Source organism: Belonocnema kinseyi, chromosome 1 (assembly GCF_010883055.1).
Source record: "Belonocnema kinseyi isolate 2016_QV_RU_SX_M_011 chromosome 1, B_treatae_v1, whole genome shotgun sequence".
NCBI classification, from domain to species: Eukaryota; Metazoa; Arthropoda; class Insecta; order Hymenoptera; family Cynipidae; genus Belonocnema; species Belonocnema kinseyi.
The window spans coordinates 67,207,154-67,221,152 of NC_046657.1; positions in this window are offsets into that span (position 1 = coordinate 67,207,154).

Sequence of the window (13,999 nt, forward strand, 5' to 3'; positions counted from 1 at the left end):
CGCAACGAAGCAAGGATTCATGGCGTGATTGCAGAATTTAAATTCACCTGAGTGTCCTTTTAAAATAATACTAATTGTTAAAAAAATTATTAAAAAATTGAATTTGTAATGATCAAACATGAAATTTAATTTTTGGGTCATTAGATAAAAAAATCGATATTTCAGAAATTCGTCATGTCAGAGTGAAATAAAAAAATACGTGTTATTATTTTTTTTCCTTTTGGAAATAAGGGCCAAAATTTTCATGACAAAAAATCTTCAGTTGTAAATCTGACATGGAAAGACCCATTTAACAAGTTTGGTTAAACAATTATCAAATGTTCTAAATTCATAAAAAGAAATAATTGCTAATGAGTGGCTGTTTATTCCGTGAAATAAACGGTATTTTATTTATAAAAAACATTGAAAAAATCAAGTTTGTACCTCCAAAAATAGCCAAATAGTGCATTTGTTAATTAAGGTAGGTAATTTATTAAGGTATTAAGGTAATTATTAAAATTCATGGTGTGATCAAATATAATACTTAGGTTTTATTTCCAAGTAATATGTGATCGTTTTCATAGAAAAAACTTGATTTATTTTACCAAAAATAACTGCTTTGGATATTTGTTTATAAAAATGTCTCTTAAAGTAACAACTAATTTATTTACTTTTATTAATTTAACTAAAAAAATCGTTTTGTTCATAAACTGTTCCAATTTAGTGCGAATGAAGTGACGAATCGCCGCTAATTCCAGGAAACCATTTTCATTCACTAATTTTTTTATAACAAATTCAATAAATTTTTTAACATTTCAATTGCTATTGGTTCTTTTTTGGATAGTTGTTTACAGTTTTCTGGTTATTTTTGATTGAATGAAAGTATTTTTTTTAAACCGGTATATTTCAATAGTAAATTTGGTCTTGTTGTTAAATAAAACAAAAATGTTTTGCCCCATTGTGAGTCGAATAATTTTACTAGTTAAATTTTTGCCGACTTTAACTTATTTATATTTTCCGATTCGATTCAAATGATCAAAATAGACGACCGTTCGATGCCCAGATTAGGCCAACATTGGGCCCTGTTTTCAGTTTCGACAATTCGTACTTGAGGGAAGATTGAATGAATACGCATTTGCCACTTTCGTAATTCTATTGTCAGACACGGTGACCATCATATATAGCCCTTCAATATAATGCAGATAGGTGACTGGTGGTTTACGAATCAGCCTGGGATCTGGCGATGGAACTCTTTGGAGAAATTCGATTCTGTTCACTTCTTTCTCAGTATTGTACCACACTCCAGCTTGTCTTCCTCCTATCGAAATTGTAGTAGATGCTGCCGGCATAGCCATGGCATTTAATTCTGGAGAAATAGAATAAGATAATTTTAAAAAACATAAAATTGTTTCTAAATTTTGATCGAAATTAGATAATTTTATTAATAATAAGTGTAACAGTAATTAAGTATTCTAAAATCGTCACGGAAACTAGCAGTTAAATTCTAGTAGAATTAAATACAGTGCGGCCCTTCAATAGCCCTCCCTTCTATAGCCATTCCGAGAAATGTCGCCGCGCCGCAGAACAATATGGGAAAATTACTTTTTTCATTAAAAATAACGTACAGCCCACAAATATTGACCGATTTTGGATAAAAAATTGTAAAAAAGCTGATAAGATTTCTGAGAGAGACGTAGAGCCTAGTTTTTAAATTATGTTTTCAATTTTTTTAATAAATAAATAAATATAGCGAAAAATTGGCCAATTTTTCTAGTTGACGTTCCTGGTTCTCAGCAATAACAGAAAAATTGTTGAAATCGCCTAAGTTGCATGGAGTAACATTAGTAAAAGATCTTCCAATATTAGACAATAAACAAAAAAATTTATAAACAAATTTCTATCGAAATTGTAGTAGATGCTGCGGACATATCCATAGCATTTAATTCTGTAAAAATAGAACAAAATAATTTAAAAAAACATGAAACTGTTTGTAAATTTTGATCGAAAATAGATTTTTTCTATTAATAATAAGTGTAACAGTAATTAAGTATTTTAAAATCGCCACGGAAACTAGCAGTTAAATTGTAGTAAAATTAAATACAGTGCGGCCCTTCAATAGCCCTCCCTTCTATAGCCTTCTTTCACTAAAAATAACGTACAGTCCACAAATATTGTCCGATTTTGGATAAAAAAAATTGTAAAAAAGCTGATAAGATTTCTAAGAGAGATGTCGAGCCTGGTTTTTCAATTATGTTTTCAATTTTTTGTAAATAAGCAAATATAGCGAAAAATTGGCCATTTTTATAGTTGACGTTCCTGGTTCTCAGTAATAACAGGAAAATTGTTGAAAGCGCCTAAGTTGCATAGAGTAACATTAGTCAAAGATCTTTAAATATTAGACAATAAACAAAAAAATTATGTAAAAATTATTTGTTGAAAAAATGTTTTCTAAGAATTTCCATAATTGTGCGTTTTTTTAAAATTATATTGCGAAAAACTTGAATGAAAACAATATATTATTTTGTTTTTAAATTTCCCTCAAGATTATAAGTGTTTATATTATAAACAAATTTAATTAACAAATGTAGTAATCCGGCATTTTTCGACAGAATTTCTTTTCTTCCTTGTCAATTGTTTTTTAATTAGGAACTTTATGATAATTTCCACAAAATTCATAATTTTTAAATTAATCTTTAATTTCTTTGAATAAATTTAATAAGCAAATGCATTTTTGGGCATTTTCCTTGCAAAAAAATCGGCATTTTAAATGCCAGTCTTTTCAGTTGGAAACTTCATGATGATTTCAGTAACCTTCATAATAAGCTAATAAATTTCATGATTTATTTAAACAAATTTAATGAGCAAATGCATTAATCAGGTATTTGTCTACAGAAAAATTAGTTTTTTTTTTCATGTCACCTTTTTTAATTAGGAAGTTCATAACTTCAGCAAAGTTCATAATTTCCTTATCAATTTTATGATTGTTTTAAAGAAATTTAATAAAAAATGCGTTATTGGGGCATTTGTCGACGGAAATTTTTTTTTTCGATGTCAGACTTTTAATTGGGATCTTCATAACCAATTATGAAGAATTATTAAGATCCCAATTAAAAGTCTGGGGTAGAAAAAAAAGAATATTTTCGTCGACAGAGTCGCAATAATGCATTTGTTTAATAAATTTGTTTTCGAAAAAATATAAAATTTATAAACTAATTATGAATTTTGCTGAAATTATTATGAAGTTCCCAATTAAAAAGACTAACATAGAAAAAAAACTAATTTTCCCGTCCACAGATGCCCCAATAATGCATTTGTTAAAAATGTTTTTTTTAAATTATCAAATTGATAAAAAAATTATGAATTCTGCTAAAGTGATCATGAATTTCCTAATTTAGAAAGTTGACACAAAAAACGAATTTTTGTGCAGACAAATGCCTGATTAATGCATTTGTTCATTAAATTTGTTTAAAGAAACCATAAAATTTCTCAAATTATTATGAATGTTGCTGAATTCATTATGAAGATCACAATTAAAAGTCTGACATTAAAAAAAAAAAAATTTTCCCACCCACAGGTGCCCCAAAACTGCAATTTTTGAAATTAAATTTGTTTTTAAAAATATAACAAATTTATCAACTAGTTATGAATTTTGCTGAAATCATCATAAAATTCCCAATTAAAAGTCTGACACCGAAAAAAAAAGTTTTTCCGTCGACAGATGACCCAATAATGCATTTGTTTATTACATCTGTTTTAAAAAATCATAAAATTGATCAAAAAATTATGAATTTTGCTGAAGTTATTATGAAGTACCTAATTTAAAATTTTAAAATAGAAAAAAATCAATGTTTCTGTCGACAAATGCCTGATTAATGTACTTTTAAATTAAATTTGCTTTAAAAAATCATAAGATTATTCTAAAAATTAATGCATTTTTCTGAAATTTTCATAAAGTTCCTACTTAAACGAAAATTGAAATTGAAGAAAAAAAGTATTATTCTATCAAAAAATGCATGCTTAATGCATTTGTCCATCAAATTTGTTTATATATTAATATGAAAAATTATAGTTTTGAGAGAAATATTTTTAATATAGTATTGTTTCCATTTGAATTTCCTGCTAATGTTACTTTATGTAACTTAGGCGATTTCAACCATTTCCCTGCTATTGATGATCATCGGGAACGTCAAATAGAAAAAATAGCCATTTTTTTTTATATTTGGTTATTTATAAAAAAATTGAAAACCTAATTTGAAAATCAGGCTCGTACGCTCTCCTAGAAATTTTATCAGTTTTTTCTTAAGGTGTTTGTTTTGTTCAAATCGGTCAATATTTGTGGGCTGTACGTTATTTTGAGCCGAAAAAGTAATTTTTTTCCTATTGTCTGAATTGTCACTCAAGCGAGCATTCAGGCGTGAACAAATAAAAGCGGAGCGGGCTCTAACAGGTTTGTTTCCACTCACCGTCAGCCCCAAAACCGGCGCAATGGAAGAATTTCACTGTATTTGAATCAGCATTCTGAGATTTAAAATATTGTTTCTATTATAATTTATTTTTTGTTTTTAATAAATTATTCTTAGATTTTAAAAGTTTATAATTATTCCGAATTATATAGAATTGTCATTTATATACAATTTTGGTCAAAATTATGAATGATTTAAATATGTAAATACTTAGTTATGAATACTGATTAAAATACATAATTACAAAGAAAATAAAACAATTCATAATATAATATTCTTTATCGTTCATTCGGGGTAGCCGTTTTAGCCGAAGAAAAAATTCCCTGCTTTTTTCCCGGTTTACAAAAAAGTTTTAAACTCTTAAAGCTAACATTTTTTAAAATTTCATATTGTAAAAACTGAACTTGAAATTAAAAAACTTAAAGTGGGACTCTTTTGAATTATACACTTTAAAAATTAAAGTCGAAAGTTTTTTGAATTTAAGCGCTCAACAAATTAATAATTGTTCAGTTGTTATTATTAACTTAATCAGCTTAAAATTTCATTGCACAGGGTTAAAGAACTTAAGTTTTGTTTTTAATTTTTTGAAGGTTCTAAAATTTCAAATGATTTTTTAAAACACTTTTATCAAAATTATCTTTGAAACTTCAAAACTTCAAAACATCTTTTAAACTTAATTGGATTTTCGTAAATGAATAATTTCTTAAATGTTATTTACACAAAAAAATCAACAATTTCAAATGAAATAGAAAATGGTTTAAAAGTAAAAATTAATTTAAAATTTCTAAATTAAATGGATTAAAAATAGAGTATCCAGATCTTTTCGCACAAGAGAGAAGTGATTTTTTTCTTAATTATTGCCGTAGCCTGAGTTGCAACCAAGAGCTAAGAAAGACGTTAAGAAAATGAGAAAAGTGTGGTGGGTAAATGGGACTGAATGACCACCAAATTATTTTAAATTGGGTCCGAGATGTCCAATTTTATCTCAAATTGGTATTCTATGCTACTTTTTGTTGAATAATTAGATAAAATTTTGATACATTTCTTGTATATTTTTTCGAATCTCTATTTGTTTAGAAATTTTTTTGTTTCAGCAGTATTTTTTTCAATAAATTAAAAATGTAATCAAAATATAATTCCTGCAATTGTCTTTTAAATTTATATTGTATAGAAAGATTAATTAACCACTTTTTAATTGTTTAAAAAAATATAATGTTCTTTAAAGTAGCGAATATGAGCGTATTTGAAACCACATGGGAAAGTCCCTTTATCACTGCGGTTGAAAATTTTTTTATTTTGTCGGTCATCACTCTGCAAAATGCTATGACCTCATCTTAGGCGTCAGAAAGTTTTATGATTAAATGATTTTGTGTTCGTTGGTCATCACTTTGTAAAGTGTTAATACCGTGGTATCGTCGAAAGTTTTTAAATATTGCAAAAAGAAAATGTTGGCGCACTTGAGCGCATTTCAAGTTGTGAAGGATAGCCATAATAAATTTGAATAAACGTTATTATTTTTAAGAAATAGCGCAAACTCGCCTCCATGTTTATCGCAGATTACTAAGTTATCAATATGGCGCACCATTTTCCCTTTATGGCGCATATCAGCTCATTTGGAAATCTACAAGGTCATGCAATTTAAACCTTGATTTTTTAATAGGTGGGGGTGTAGCGTGCCCTCTGCCGTAACACGTGCAACTTTTGGGACGCAAAACTTTTATTGGTGGCGCAAAATTTTTAATGGTGGCGCAAAATTTTTATTGGTGGCGCAAAATTTTTATTCGTGGCGCATATGAGTGCATTTGCGGTGCAATTCAGGAGTTTATACTGCCGTACAAACTAAAAATATACGTAAGTGACATTGCCGCTTAGAGAGCTTCTCTTAAACTTGGCAATGAAAAAGTCTACCTAAACGGCCATGTCACTTATGTACCTTTTTAGTTTTTACGGCAGTATAGAAAACATGATATTTAGGAGTGGAGGTAGGAGGGCTAGTGTAACTGAGCGATAAGAAGGTCATATTATGAAATCATAAACATGAGATTGACTTAGCTTGCCTCCAATTTAAAAACATTGACTTCTTTTTGTTTTGAACAAAGTTGAGAAGAATACAAATTTCCGACAATTTGAAAATGACGAAATAAGTGTCCACCAAATTTATTATAGACACTCAGGCTCATCCGAAAAGTATTTTTCATCCAAAAATATTATAAGCGTGTATTGAGTCCCTGAAAAAGTTTATTTAAATCTTATAGCCATTTGTCTAACGCAATAGATACTTCACATTCTCTCTAAATTAAAACGTTTAAAACCTAATTAATTTCTAGTTAAATTTCATAGATTTGATTATTATTGCAAACGTTTTCTCCTGTACAGAAAGGAAAAAAAAAAGTTGTATTTTTGTTCATAAATGCTAATAAAATATTAATTTTGCTTCAATTTTTCGTTTAAACAGTCGATTTTTATAGTAGCAAAGTCATTTTTTGAATAAATAAATTTTGAAAATTTTTAAATTGCATGTGGAATATTGTTTTTTTTTTCTGTTTATAGAAGATCCTAAGTGCTAAAAATATTACAAGATTAAAATGCTGGTTTCAGCTGTTTCATTAAGATTTTGAAAACTTTTTGGAGTTTTTTGGGTAGTCCAAAAATAAACGAAAATTCTGATATGCTTAAATTTAGGCTAGGCGCGTAACATATTCTATGATTAATTTTTGGGTGATAGGGGTTGTTTCGTGAAAATTAATTATCACGGGTTTGGAGAGCCCAAGAAAGTAAACGTCTGGAGCTGTTGATTTTTCTAATTTTTCTAATTTTCTGAAGTGGACATTCCCAAATGTCCGTTTTTAAAAGAAAACTAAAAGTGACAAGAAAATTTGCAGTCGGACACAATTTTTGAATAAAAAACTTTATAAAATGCAAATTAAAAAGTTTTAAAATTCAAAACTGATCGAGTTGGAATGATTCTATTTGCGTTTCCGTTTTTATCACTTCAAATAAAATAAATGCAATTTCCATGACCATGTATTATCTTTACGAAACCGGAAAAAGTCGGAAATTTTTTTCCTGTATAAAGACGGCGATTATGTTAATATTTTTAGTTTCATGTAAACAATGAGAGGTCAACATTGTAAAACTTGTAAGTAGGCCACATCCTCTCGAAATAAATTACAAATTTAGAAGTTACTGCCACTAAATGGAAAAACAACAAATATTTACTAACCGTATTTATTTAACCTGTCGTTACTACGTTAAAAATACTCTTCTTAAAAAGTTATGAGTGAAAAGATAATTAAAAATAATTAATAATCATAATAATATAATAATACTAAATAAATAAACAATTAGTAATAATTATATAATATAATACTTATTAATAATTATTAATAAGATGATCAGAGATCATAATAGATTATTATATATAAGAATAAGATTATTAATAAGATAATTAATATTCATTAAGAAATGAACTTGATAAAGTTAAAAATGCAAGCTAGTTTTCTTAAAAAGTCTAATTTTTCCAAAATATTAATTTCTAAAAAAACATAAGATTACATTTTTAAAAATAATGTTAGGCTTCCATGTTTATTTAATACTTGTTAATTTTTGACTCAAAATAAAATGTTTATTGAGATAAAATAAAAATTTTGAAACCTCATATATGTCGAAAATATATTTAGAAAACTTCTAATGGTTTTTTTTTGCTTTCCAGGATTGAGAAAAATTTAAAGTAAACTTTAGTTTAGCTTAAAATACATTTAGAAATAGTGGAAGCTTGAAGGAAACCAAAAAAATATTTAATGAATTTTTTGAAATATTTTAAAGTTTGAAATTTTTGGTAATTTCTTGAAAACTTCCAAATTCCGAAATATCTTCTAATCAGACGCAAATAATTTCTAAAATTGCGTTAAAATCTTCCAGGCTAGTTTTTCTGACAATTTTGGTAATATTTTATACTATTTCAACATCTTTTAAAATATCCTCTTAAAATTAATTTTTCAAAATGAAAAATCACTTCAAATTTTCCTTAGTACTATTTAGAAAATCTGTGTTATTATCTTGACAGATTTTAAAATCCTTAAAAAGCTTATGCACTTTTTGTTCGGAAACCTGAAAAAATATATAATTTGTTTTGCTTTTTTTGAAATATTGTAAAATTTAGAATAATTGAAAAGTTGTTTGGAAAAACTTCTATATCATTTCTAAAATGATTCGAATATTTCCTAAAATGTTAAAAAAATATTTCGAAACGCAAAAAGTTACCTTAAAATTTCCAGATTCTTTTTTGTCAATGCAAAAAATTTAATAAAATGTTTTCAATTCTCTTTGAATATTCTTCTAACATTAAATCTACCTTATAACAAAACCTGAAAAATTTCCATAGAAATCCAAATAAATGTATTGTTTTAAAATCTTTCGAAATTTCTAAAAGCTTTTAATTTTTTGTTTGAAATCTTCAAAAATTCATATTTTTTTCATTTTTTTAAAATCATTTGGAATTTTTAATTGTTTTCAAGTTCTAAAAAAACTTAGACCTAGGAATCATAAAACAATGGATCATAATTGTTAAAGCAGTAACAGGGAATTTAAAAGAGTATTTTAAGTTGTAAAAGGAGTCTCTGGGAATGAAAAAGGTATCTTTTTGATAAATTGGGCATACTTACCAGTAAAGTTAATTAAAACCGCAAAGATAAAGAGAAGAGTTCCAATCAGGATATCCATTTTTTCATAGGTTTCGTAAAAAATAACTAGTGAGTGAAGAACGGATTCAGGTTCATTTATACCAATCTTTCTCTATTACTCGACCTAGTTTTCAGCCAAATAAGGCTCAAGAACGAAGATTTCTGAAACGAGAACAAGCTATCAAAATTGAAAACAACGTTAAATAGACCTTGCATGAGACATCATCTTTTTGAGATAACCACATGAAACTTTTAAAATTTAACACCGTGCTATCTTAATTCATCAAATTAAAAATGATTTAAATTTTGAAACACTTTAAGTATTGATTTTTTAACACAAAAGTTTTAATTCTGAAATTTGAATCGAAATAACTTGTTTAAAAATGGGTAGAAATATGTTTAACCTTATGAAGATAATATACCACGTGGGAAGTTAAAAAAATGCAAGAATTGTTTGGCGAGAAAATTAATCTTCTTCTTGAAAAATTCTTCTTTTTTAGTTAAAATTTTTTATTTTTAGTTAAAAATTAAAGTATTTTGTTCAAACCTTCTTCTTTTGCTTAAAATTATTTCTAAACTAAAAATTGAAATGTATCATTTTTGAAAAAAATTTATGTCATTTATATAGTTACAAATTAGTAGTATACCCATGACAGTTCGGGGGCAGGGTTCGGTTCCGAGCTAAATGTCGGTAAAACAGTGACCGGTCATTTACTGACAGATGATAATGGTTTAAGTCCATGATAAGATGTCACCAGTCGACAAGTTGATACCGACAACAGATGGCGCCACCATCAAGTCAGTTAAATTTTTAGGAATTTCAAAATTGTAACCGGATGAGGAAAATCAGTTACCGACGTCGGGTAAACGGTTTATAATCGACGCCGTGTAAATGGTTTACCGAAATGTCGGATGAGGTTGATACCAGAGGTTTCATGCAGATAGAAGTGTCGCGACACCACCGTGAGATTCCCCACGCTCCTTGCACATGCGCGGGTTGCGCAAGTGCAAGGAGTACAAGTTGTTACCAGCAATAGATGGCGCCACCGATAAGTCAGTTAAATTACTGGTAAATTCAAGTTCACACGTAGGGAATTCAAATGGTGCATGGGGCTAGGGCGATTCGATTCAGTAAAATTAGATAGCAAATAAAAAAAAATGATCCTCGATGAGTGCCTAACACTTATTCCTGCTATCGAGGAAGCGCTGATCCTACTTTCATCATCATCGAAAAACGTACAACTAAACAAAGTAAATCGATGGAGAAACTAGTGCATACTGTGTTTAAAAATAGTGCGAAAGGAATTGCTATGTATACCACGACTGTCATTAAATCAGAAACGAAAGTGTCTAAATATTATTGAACACGTAGAATGTCTTAAAGCTTGTTTCGAGTTGCTGGCGAAAAAAGGAAGTAGACTTCAAAAGAAACGCAATGACATTAACGATCGAGTGCAGGGGTTGATGTCGACAAAGCATTCGAGAGCCGAGTAAAAACATGCATTGTCGCCAACCTGGTTCAGAAGGATGTTCTTGCCTTCCTGGATGAACGCTCAAGTACTGTTTGTTGTACACGTGGGCCGAGCCTTTCGTGAACATAGGGCCTTTAAAATAAACACTGTGCTTGATGCATATTATTTAAAGATTGGGAAGGAGGATCCTGACGTGAAGAACTTCAAATCAAAAAATGAAGAGATATACGTCACCACGGATGGACCTAACTTTCTATAGTAAAATGAGAAGTAAATATTAACAAACTAAATCCTATGAAAGGTAGCTCATACATTGATCTTCCTGTACGGATCAAGAGATAAGAAGCATGTGTTAACGTGCAAAATACGGATGACAACGAGTGCTTTAAGTGGGCTATATTATCAGCCATGTATTCACCTAACAGGAAAAATATTGCTAAACGCGTATCTAGCTACCAGCAGTACAAGGATGAATTAAACTTTACGGGCATAAATTTCCCCGTAGCAGTGAAAGATGTATCAAAATTTGAAACACAAAATGGCAGTTCAGTGAATATTTATGGCTTGATTGAAAAGAAGCAAAAGCTGACAAAAAATATAAAAGACATATTTTTTTAAAAAAGTTCCTCTTCATCTAACTTTACAGGTGATGCAAAATCACGTGAACCTTCTTCGAGTTGAAGAGGAATATGTGAATGATGACAGCAGTGAAGAAGAAGAAGAATACAATCAACAAGCTAGAAGACCCCAGTCTTTTAACTTTCACTATGTATGCGTTAAAGATCTTTCTCGATTAGTTAGCCGACAGCTATCGAAACATGATGGAAGAAAATATATCTGTGAACGATGCTTACACTACTTTTCAAGAATAAAGAAATTGGTAGTTCATAGTGAAAATTGTAAAAAAGTGAATGATTGTAAAATAGTGCTACCAAAACCTGGTAGGAATATCATTGAATTCAAAAATTTTAAGTACAGAGAAAAAGTACCCTTCATTATCTATGCCGATTGCGAGTCCTTATTAATACCAAGTAATGACGTACAAAAACAGAGAACAAACACTAAAGTATTCCAAAAACATAAAGTTTTTGTCATCGGGTACTTGTTTAAGTACAGCGACAATGATTCACTATCATTCTACAACTCCTGTCCTGAAGTTGTCGAACCAGTAAAGTGGTTTTCTCTGGAGTTACAGTTAATTGCAAATAACTGTTAGAAAATACGGACATCTGCAGTTCCGATGCATAAACTGATACTAAGGCAACAGGATGCTTTCTTTAAGGCCACTACTTGTCACATCTGTCAGAAAGCCCTACATCCTCCGATGAAGAAGGTCCAGGATCACTGTCACCTGACATGAAAATATCGAGATCCCGCAGATGAACACTGTAATCTAGCTTACCAAGATTCCAACATCATACCTGTTGTGTTCCACAACTTGAGTGGGTACGATGCTCACTTTATTATCCGCGACATTGTCACACAATTTGAAGGAAAAGTAAAAGTGCTGGCATTAAGCAAGGAAAAATACATCTCTCTTACAAAATATGTTCAGGGAACAAAGATAAAATTCCGATTCATAGACTCATTCAGATTCATGGCATCATCCTTGGAAAAGTTAGCATCATATCTCATCGAGTATAAAATTTTGAGTACAGTGTTTTCTGGAACTGAGAGTGAGAAAACTGAACTTCTAACGAGGAAAAGTGTTCTTCCCCATGAAGACCTGGACTCGAGGTTGAGAGTGAGAGAAAACCAGCTTCCACCAACAGAAAAGTTTTACAGTACCCTGAATGACTCATTAATATCTGATGAGGACTATGAACATGCACTATGGAATACGTGAAATTATACATGAAGACTGATGTGTTGCTTTTGGCTGATGTATTTGAAAATTTCCGAGAACAGTGTCTCATGGCTTACGGTCTTGATCCAGCACATTACTTCACGACTCCTGGCTTCACATGGGGCGCCATGCTCAAATATACAGGGGTAACATTAGAACTACTCGCTGACCTTGATATGCTATTGATGATTGAGAATGGTAAAAAAGGTGGAGTGAGTCAATGCCCCAACCGATACGCCATTGCCAACAACAAGTATATGATAGTTTTCAATGAAAGTGGGGAGATAATTTACATTGTCTATTTCGAAGCAAACCACCTTTATGGTCGGGCAATGGAAAACCCCTTCCTTACGATGGTTTCAAGTGGGTTAAAAATTTAGAAAATTTTGATATTAATGTTTCAGATGATTTACCTGTTGGTTATATTTTAGAAGTTGATTTGTACTATCCACCCGAGCTTCACACTGAACATAATGATTTACCATTTTGTCCAGAATACTTAAACCACCGGGTTCCAATCAGAAGAAGCTTCTAACTATTCTTCTATTAAAAGAGAAGTACGTTCTCCATTATCGGGCTCTCAAACATGCTGTTGCTAACGGTCTTATATCAATCAAAATTCACAGAGTACTCAAATTTAATCAGTCAATATGGCTCAAGAGTTACATAGATTTCAATACTGAAAAGCAAGCACAAAATAAAAATGAATTCTACAAGAACGATGGAGAATGTACGAAAGCATGTAAACGTGAAACTAGTGACAAAGTAGGAGGGTAGGTATGGAGAAGAAGCCCTCATAGCTAAGGCGAACTTCCACAGTTGAGCAATTTTTAGTGAAAATCTGGTGGCTATAGATTTAAAAAAGACGGAAGTTTTGTTTAATAAGCCAATCTATGTGGGTCTGAGAGTGCGTAAAAATATCGTAACAACTGCAAACTCCTATACACTGACACGGAAAGTTTAATTTATGAAGTAAAGTGTCAGGATATTTATGCTGACATAGAAGAAGATATGAAAAGAATATTCAACAATTCGATACATCAGATTACCCTCGAGATAATGTTTTCGGAATGCCGCAAAGAAACAAGAAAGTTTTGGGTTTAATGAAAGACGAATGTAATGGTGAAATAATTACGGAATTTGTTGGTTTGCGGAGTAAGATGTACAGTATTCTGTCAATGGTGAGGACTTTGTTAACAAAGCCAAAGGTGTAAAAGCAGCCGTTGCAAAGAAAAGTATTACCTTTGAGGATTACACCGAATGCTTGCGAAATTTGAGTGTCCAATCCGGAACGCAATATGTAATCAGATCAAGACTACACAACGTCGAAACAATTGAACATCAAAAGATTGCACTAAGTCCTTATGACGATAAGCGATACTTACTTCCAAACAGTACAGACACCCTTGCATGGGGTCATTACAGAATCAGCGCAATGGATGTCGATGATGTTTTAAGTGATGGTGACGAAGAATTGCTAGATCTTCTAGTAAAAGGTTAGGCTTAAGTTGTAAATGATTGGAAGTAGTAGGTATAAGGGCCATATTAAATAAAAAC